General features: G+C 42.9%; 1 long non-coding RNA gene across 1 annotated transcript in view; it reads left to right on the top strand.

Annotated features, from left to right (window-relative positions):
- The first annotated feature begins 6,189 nt into the window (after positions 1-6,189).
- Positions 6,190-9,467, top strand: part of LOC115088817 — a 271,226-nt gene continuing 267,948 nt past the window's right edge. The window contains exon 1 of the long non-coding RNA XR_003855907.1: positions 6,190-6,307. This is a non-coding gene — a long non-coding RNA (uncharacterized LOC115088817). The remainder of the gene's footprint in view (positions 6,308-9,467) is intronic.

The raw sequence follows: 9,467 nt of genomic DNA, 5'->3' as shown, positions 1-9,467 counted from the left end.
TAAATAAAATACAAAAATGAATAGGAGGCCTTAATTTAGGACCTAAGATTTAGGGGCATAAATTTAGGAGAATTTTCAGTCAAAAATGTAGGTTTCTAAATTTGACTGAAAATAGGTGCCTAACTTAGGCCTGGACTCATCATTCATCGCTAAATGATGAATCCAGCAAAAATGAGGGGCGGGGGGTGGCCTGCGAAAGCCCGCAGCCTTCGCACCACTGCGGTGTCTTCACTGCTGGCTTTCGCACCGAATAGCACCACCGTGGAAGGTGGTGCTATTTGGCGCGCTGCTGCCGACGATAATGTTGGTAACGTTTTTGCCGGCAGTGAAGACACCGTCGACTCCTCCCGCCCCCGCCCTGACTCCTTCCCTCCCCACCCTGACTCCTCCCCTCCCCCTAATTAGAAATATATTGCATGCGAAAAGGGCCCTAACGCACGCGATAAAGCTTCAGTGAATGACCCTTTTAGAAGTCTAACTTAGGTGTCTACATTTAGGGACTTATCTTTTTTTGCTTAAATCACAGTTTAAACACTCTTACATTATTTTATTATAATGGTTACTGATTAAATGATCATTAACTATATTACACTACACTACACATTTTTATACCCTGTTGATATATGTAATCAGAACATTTTAGCCAAAACAGAAGGTAATATCTATTTATAAACTGAGTAGTAAGGCTCTTGAGGCCAAACTCATTGAGATCTTTCCTTCTTATATCCACAGAATGGGAAAAAAGCCAGGGATGGTAACTTTCAAACTGGTGCACAGGTGCATATGTGTATGTGTGCATTGGCCACCACCCAGGGACACAGAAATGTTATAACTTGTGCGCAAATATGTATGCATGTTATAAAATAGCTTGGCCCTGCACGCATATGCACCACATTTTAAGGAGGGCATGCAAATCCAGCTTCTAATGTGTAAATTGGGGAATTGTAATAGAGGTGTGTGGCAACACCATTCCCAGTTTTACCAGTTCGTCAATTCACCTAGTTAAGAGATAGGTCCTCCAACACCCCCCCCCCCCCCCCCCCCCCAATTTGATAGTCTTCACTCCCCTCAGTCTTGACCCTTAAAATACTGCCGATCTCCTACGTTTCATTAAATTTTAATTTACAGGGCATCTATAGCAGAAGTTACATTACATGGCAGGGGCCTCGGCATTAGCTTTCAACTGTGAAAATTCCATACACTTGGAGGAGCCAAGTAAGCTTTTTGCTGACAATGTCCTTCCACATCCACACATGACAGTTACTGTCATCCACCCTTAGAAAACATGCATTTGATTTGAGGGAGAATCATAAATAATTGCTATTTATCAATGTCACACAAACTTTCTAATAACTCATTGTATACTAAGCTAATTAAAAATATTTTTCAGTCTGGATGGTATTTTTAAACTTTTAATACACTTTGAAACTAAGAATATAATATATATGACATCTTGTTAAATCATTGATATTTCACAAAATTTAAATCTTTAAAATATTAAAATATAAAGTATCACAAGCTACAGAGATTCCATTTATAAAATGGGAGAGAGCACAAGGCCCATAAAATACGACTAGAACCCCGGGGAACCAGAGAAACATCTGCTTATCTAGTGTTTTCCTTACCCAGTCTGTCAGCACCGTCCTCCTCATTTTGTCCACAGCCCTCTACCCAGCTCTCGCATCATCCAGTTCAGCAGCAGCAGTTGGCCAAAGCAATTATCACACACTGACCTCAGAACAGACTCTGCAGCATTTTCTAGAGTGTACAAACCTGTATATGAACACAAGAATGGAACAAAATCTCTACAAATAGCCCCATCCAATCTCCCCAAAAAGAAGATCTAGGAGGTACCACATTTAGGACTCAGGGGAGGCAGGAACCCGAGTTGAGTGGTAAAATCCCCAGTGATCATCTTGCAGCCACATGAAACTGCTGCCACTCAAAGTCAAGCAGAGGAAGGCTAGTGAGTTCCTGGCTCTTCCAGGGCTGGTGCAAGAGCATTAGGCACCTTAGGCAAACTTAGTGCCCCTCCCCACCCCACCCAGGTACTCCCCGCACATAATTAAATATTATGCATTTACAATAACAGATTTTAAATGAAAAAGCACATTCAAAAAATGGTCCAAGGTCAAAATATCACCAACAATAACATGTATGTTATATTACATGCCCTGCTGTGGTGCCAACCAGAAAACCCTGCAAAAAAGTTAAAAAGGAAGAGGGAAGAGGGAGAGGCGTGGCCGGGGTGGGGCGGGGGCAGGATCAGAGGCTTCAGGCACAATGGTCATTTGCACTCATGTTATAAATATGAGTATTAGGCATATTGTAACATGTGTTGGGTGTGGGCTGGGCCCTCAGTAAGCCATTGCTTTTCTGTTACAAGATAAATGTATACTTTTGTAAGCCGTTATGATGGCTCAACTGAATAACGGTATCTAAAACTCAGCAAACAAATAAAAAATAAATAAATAAATAAATAATGGTTGCAATACAGTAAACTTCCCAAACCAAAACAGCAGTAACAGCATTCGAATAGTTACAACCCTACCTATGAAAAAGCAACACTGCAAATATTACACCAGGCTCTAAAACACCATTATTCCTGCCATTAGGCAAACAGAACTAGCCAGACTGCTATAGATCCCTACACAGAAAGTACATGCTAGCAGAAGACCTCATCTTGATTACATTTGCAGAACAGAGAGACCCTCACCAAATATAGAATAAAGAGATGATAAAGTATAAACAGAAAAGTGCAGACAAAAACTGACTTGGAAACTGCAACAAGCCAGAGACTCTGCATTCAGTGCAACAATGGAAAACAGAAATATCAATAATACTGAAATGATGCCTCTCCAATTTCACATTATATCTATTAAACAATTATAGTGACCATCATACTAGTCATCACTGTTAATGTTTTTTTCACATATGAAAATAATCAGCCTTTTATATAATCATAGGTCACTTTTTCATTTTTTTATTTTATTGATTTCTAGTGTAAATAAAATATTTATGAACATGAATGTCATTAACGTATCTCATTCAAACGTCTGGTCATCCACATTGTTTCTTTATCCAATGTAATGCTGAAATTAATTAATCCACACTACACCTTCTAAAAATGACACGGGTCTGTGTTTTGGCCTAATGAGTCCTTCATCAGGATTTGTTGGTCACTCTATTTTCCATAAGATATGTACAACAATTCTTAAGATAAATTGCTTTATATATGCATATTTTTACTTATAAACCATGGATAATCAGAAACCTATTCTCGGCATCCTCAATTTTAAATGTGGCTCTATAACCCTCCACTTCCTTCAGTCTTATGTAGATGAATTTCATTTGCATCACTCTAACTCATTATTGAGTCCATTAGGGCAAACTGTATTAAAGTGAAAGATCCAATATTGCTCATGATAATTGAAATGAGCCAACTGGTTTCCTCTCCCTGGACCTTCCTCAGTCCAATCAATGATTCTCCACTTTAAATCTGTGAAATTGTGAGAATGATGTAAACAGTGTTGAACCATGGGTGCCTGAATGTTCTAGTGGCTATACACTTATGATGCTCTATTATAAAGCGTGTACATACTTTATGGCTAGTTCTACCTATTCATTTTTTGTGACAGTCCAATGATCATATATACAACAAAAAATGTTTCACAATTATTAAAATGTTTGGCTTCATCTGTCTTACTGGTATTGCCATCTCTCCATTGTTGATTAGTAATTGACCTTGAACACAGGGAACAATGACACAAATCCAATGTCCCTTAGGATTGCTGTCCTCCTTTAAGGCCAAAATCGGTAAAAAAGATTGAACCACTGCATCATGGATGCTTCTTTTTTTAGTATAAGCTATGAACGGCTCTTGTCAAAAAAACGAGTGCATTTGTAACATTGGCCAATACTTAAAAATAAGTGCTGCCACAGCTTTTGCCTTGTTCGTGTATTTTAACATACATAGTAATGGGCTACTTTCATCTCGCTCATTATCAAAAGCTATTCTCTCTTAGCATGTGAAGCTCTTTTTCATGCTCGTTTGATAATATTCATGGAATAACACCTATTTAATAGTCTTTTCGTTAGTTTGTTGCCTGCTCATTAAAATCAGCTTTTAATGAACTAGTCTTCTGGAGTCATAGAAGTTGACTTATGGGTAAATTATATCGTAATCTACACAGGTGGCAACTTTTGAAATGAAAAAGAGTGTTACCGTCACTTGCCCCTTGATTCATCAAATTGCTATAAATATAACGGAAATAGTGCACTCGATAAAAAATGTGTGTGGCTAGGCAAATTGTAGTTACCACACTGATAAATATGATATATATATATATAAATATATATATATATATATATATATATATATATATATATATATATATATATATATATACACCACTGTAAGAGGGGGACACTTTCAACTTGGGGTGGGTTTGGGGTGGTTTTACATAAATAGTCAGAGGAATTAACTGCAAATTTGATATGACTGGTACATTTCTATCATTTGAATCAATGCAAGGTACCAACAAGAGAAGATTTATACAAAGCAGTCTCTAGTTAGGTGTGGGCTTTCTGAGGGTGCAGCCCACACCTAGGGATGTGCAGAGCAAAATTTTATGTTCATATTTTTTATGTCCGAAAGGGGGTCCCACTTGCGGCCAATATGGACATAAAAAAAATCCAATGAGTTGGGTATATGTACATATGTGCAAAAAAAAAATTAAACCCCCCTCACCCTCCTTATATCCCCCCCCCCAGACTTACCACAACTCCCTGGTGATCGAGCGAGGAGTGAGGACGTCATTTCTGCAATCCTTGGCGAGAAGCATGTGACGTCGGTGGCACGTCGAGTGACACGGCGTCACGTGATTCCCGGCTCGTTCGCGCCGGACGGCTCGTTCGGCCCAAAAAGAACTTTTGGCCAGCTTGGGGGGGCCTCCTGACCCCCCCAAGCTGGCCAAAAGTTCTTTTTGGGCCGAACGAGCCGTCCGGCGCGAACGAGCCGGGAATCACGTGGTGCCGCGTCACTCAGACGCGACGTCACGTGATTCCCGGCAAGTTCGCGCCGGATGGCTCGTTCGGCCCAAAAAGAACTTTTGGCCAGCTTGGGGGGGCCTCCTGACCCCCTCAAGCTGGCCAAAAGTTCTTTTTGGGCCGAACGAGCCGTCCGGCGCGAACGAGCCGGGAATCACGTGACGTCGCGTCTGAGTGACGCGGCACCACGTGATTCCCGGCTCGTTCGCGCCGGACGGCTCGTTCGGCCCAAAAAGAACTTTTGGCCAGCTTGGGGGGGTCAGGAGGCCCCCCCAAGCTGGCCAAAAGTTCTTTTTGGGCCGAACGAGCCGTCCGGCACGAACGAGCCGGGAATCACGTGACGCCGGCGTCACTCGACGTGCCGCCGACGTCACATGCTTCTCGCCAAGGATTGCAGAAATGGCGTCCTCACTCCTCGCTCCATCACCAGGGAGTTGTGGTAAGTCGGGGGGGGGGGGATTAAGGAGGGTGAGGGGGTTTATATTTTTATTTTGGCTCAACAATCGCGATTTCCCACATATCGAACATATCTATGTTCGATATGTGGGAAATCTGATCGTTTATGTCGAATCAATTTTTTAAGTAAAAAAAAAATATGAGTTGCGTTTTACTAATGCGGTCAATCCGAATGCACACCCCTACCCACACCTAACACACATTACAGTAGCCCTAATGCCATATGGGTTCTAAGTTTCTTATAGGGTTTTCTGGTTGGCACCAAAAACATGCATGCAAATACCTGTGATAATGTTTTACCTCAGAAGACTGTACTTTGAATTTTCTTTTTCATGCAAAATATGTTAATATAAATGTATAATTTTTAACTGTCTATATGGACAGAGCAGAAGTCAGGAGTGCAAGGGTATAAGATTTGCCTAGGGCAACTAATACTCTTGAACCAGAAATGGGCTCTGGAGGAGGGGATGAAAAAACCGAAGGGTAGAGGGATGACAGTTTTTAAAGTTTAGGTCACTGGAAGGAATTGGGCTTTTTTTTTTTTTTCTGGCATTCCTGAGACAGAGACTGAATTAATTGAGGGGGGGGGGGGGGGGGGCAGCACAATAATTGTTTGCATAGGGCAGCAAAACAGCAAGCACTGGCTCTGCCCCCATCCTCTCAGCTTTTCAAACACCCCACCCCACTACTATAGAGACTCCTCCCTACTCTTTATTCCCCTCACCCTATACAACCTCTTTTCCCCCACAGCAATTGCAAGACACACACATACACCCGAAGCTAACCTTTCACCTGCACTCTGGTTTGTATAAGCTTTTTTGTTCTCTAAGCATTTTGTTTTATTCATTGTTCCTAGTTTCACTACGTCTTCTCTAATTCCTTCTTCGGGTTCTGCCCTTTTTTCACCATTTCGATTAATTTCACCTACTCTGACTATAGCTGGGAGTGGGGACGTACTGTTAAACTCATCTAAAGTCTGGTTTACAGCTAAAACAGAGAGGAAGCCAGGCAACTGCTCTATTCCTGTTCACTGACGGCATGCAGAGTGTTCCCTCAAGCCAAGCGAATGTGTAGCAACTACTGAGAAAGAGGTCAGAGAGAGGGAAAGCAAAGGAGTGTTAGGAACGTAATTGATTTAACAGAGACAAGTAAAGTAAAATAAAAAAAATGGAGAGTGACCTCTGGAAAGAGAAAAGTACAGCTTTTAAAAGTGAAAATGTTGTTTCAATTGCTTTTGAGAAATAGGATTGTAATTTCTATATACTTTAAGGATTACCATAATCATTATGGGAACAGTTTGCTAATGGCCCTCATAGTTGCAAACCATGCAGCAGTATTAACATATCGACATGATGCACATATTCCTTGAAAAACTACCTCTGTCTTTCTTTTTTTTTTTTTTGGTCTATTTGAAAATTAGCAAGTGCAAGGAATATTAGTGTCCTTCAGTTGCTCTGGAGGAGTGGAGGGCAAATTAGCACATGCAGATTTGTAAATGAAATATATGGGCACTATTTTCCTCCCCAACTTAAACATGTCCAAAGAGATGCCTCTTTCACAGCAGCTGAAAATGTGCTTGTTATGTGATCTGCACGGAATTTTAGCTATATTTGAGGGAGGCATTTTTCAGTCAGGTTATGTTACCTGAGAAAATGCCTATCTGTCCAGGTAAATGCCTTTGAAAATTATCCTCCCCAATGATGATGATGCAAATCAAAAAAATGCAGGCTTAGAACTGTTGTGATACTGCTCACAGGAGGGGCTTGCGAGCAGCCTCACTCACCACTGCCAGCCAGAAAGAAACCGGCTTCGCTCCTTTTGCAGCCTTGTTATGCCGCCTATATGCCACCGCTCTCCACAGCTGGCGTCATCACCAATGCCACCTGTTTCACGTGGCGGTGAGATGCTGCCAATGCCGCTGCTGTTTCGTGTGCGTCCTGAAACACCACAGACATTCTCCGACATGGCGTGCTGCCTCCCTAGGTGCCCATGCGCACCTCTTCTCACAATTTAAAGGGACCATGGGAGGAAAAGCCTCGCGGACCCTCCTGATGATGTCATTGCTTCGGGCTTTTAAAAGGCAACTTCTGTTGATCCAGGTCTTCGCAAGGTTACTGGTCCTTCATGGTCTCCTGTTTCTTGTAGTCTTCTGTTCCTGGTCTCCTGGTTCCTACATCCAAGTCGTCATTCTTGCATCCAAGTCTTCAGTCCAAGTCTTCGTTCCTGGGTCCAAGTTTTGGGTCCAAGTCTTCCGATTCCTGTCCAAGTCTTTACCGCTGGTTCAGGTCTTTGGAGTCTCTTCTGAATTCCTAGTGTGAGTTCCTGAGTCTGAGTCCAAGTTCCTAGTCTGAGTTCCTGAATCTGATTTTCTAATCCAAGTTACTGAGTCTGAGTTCCAAGTCAAAGTTCTGAGTTCTGAATTCCTGAGTCCTGTCCCTGGTCTCTGGCGTTCTTGTTCCAGTCACCTGCCTCTTCCAAGTCCTGAGCTCTTGTCTTGTTCAGTCCAGACATGTTACCGTCACAAGCCTTGTTTCCATCTCCAAGCCATGCTTCAGTTTTCAAGCCATGATTCAGCCTTCTGTCATGTCGAAGTCTTCAGTGTTACGTCCAAGTATCCAGCGTCTTGTCCACGTATCCAGAGTCATCTTTGAGTCCTCTGCCTCAGTCTGTCCTCACTCTCAAACCGCTTCCAAGTGATAGTGTGAAAGTGCTTTCAGAGTGGCCAAAGGGCTACCCCAGGGATCAGCATGGGTTGCTGGTTCACAGTTTCTTGAGCGTGTTGGATGTCCAAGTGTTCCTGTCCCAATCAAGAGTGTTCTTATTCCAGTTCAAGAGTGTTTCTGTTTCAACCAGCCCATGTCTGGATGTGGCATGGACCATGGCTAGGCCTGGAGTTTTGTTAATCACGTCATGGCACAGGGGCTCATGCTCTCAAGCACCCGCCTGTGCTCACAACAAGAACACACTTATATGGGTTAATTAAATGGAGTTTTACGCAATTTAAGTTTCAGTCTTAATTTTGAGATGCTAATTTTGAGAAGGATGGCATCATTATTATCTAATTAATATCTATAAATAATATAGCAATAAATATTCAAACTGCTGACATTGGTGCAAACTGCATAGGTAGCTCTTACCCACAGGGCTTTTACCAGTGATTGCCACAGGGAATAAAAAATACTCTCGGAGATTTGTGCCTGCTTTCTCTGTGAGTAGTTTTTCCAACCAAAGCAATATGGTAGTTTTGAAAATCCAAAATTAAATAAGTTGCTGCCTTCCCCCTACACATGGGAATGCCTCACAACAATGTGGGGAAAATTACAACAACACACATAGTTTTATTCTCATAAAGAGTAGGCAGTTTTCAGAAGGCTCTGCTCTTCTCGAGCTGACTTTATGAATGAAGCTAAGCAGATTAGAGATGTGAATCGTGTCCTCGATCGTCTTAACGATCGATTTCGGCTGGGAGGGGGAGGGAATCATATTGTTGCCGTTTGGGTGTGTAAACTATCGTGAAAAATCGTTAAAATCGTGAGCCGGCACACTAAACCCCCCTAAAACCCACCCCGACCCTTTAAATTAAATCCCCCACCCTCCCGAACCCCCCAATGCTTTAAATTACCTGGGGATCCATCGGTGGTCCAGAAAGGCGGCGGTCCGGAACGGCCCCATCAATAGAATCGTGTTGTCTTTAGCCGGCGCCATTTTTCAAAATGGCCACCGCAAAATGGCGGCGGCCATAGACAAAAACGATTCGACGGAGGAGGTCGTTCCGGACCCCCGCTGGACTTTTGGCAAGTCTTGTGGGGGTCAGGAGGCCCCCCCAAGCTGGCCAAAAGTTTCCTGGGAGTCCAGCGGGGTTCCGGGAGCGATTTCTCGCCGCGAATCGTTTTCGTACGGAAAATGGCGCCGGCAGGAGATCGAGTGCAGGAGGTCGTTCAGCGGCGGTCCGGAACCCCCGC

Source organism: Rhinatrema bivittatum, chromosome 3, assembly GCF_901001135.1.
Source record: "Rhinatrema bivittatum chromosome 3, aRhiBiv1.1, whole genome shotgun sequence".
Lineage (NCBI taxonomy): Eukaryota > Metazoa > Chordata > Amphibia > Gymnophiona > Rhinatrematidae > Rhinatrema > Rhinatrema bivittatum.
Note: the sequence above shows the minus strand (reverse complement) of the source record. Positions and strands in the feature narration are given on the sequence as shown.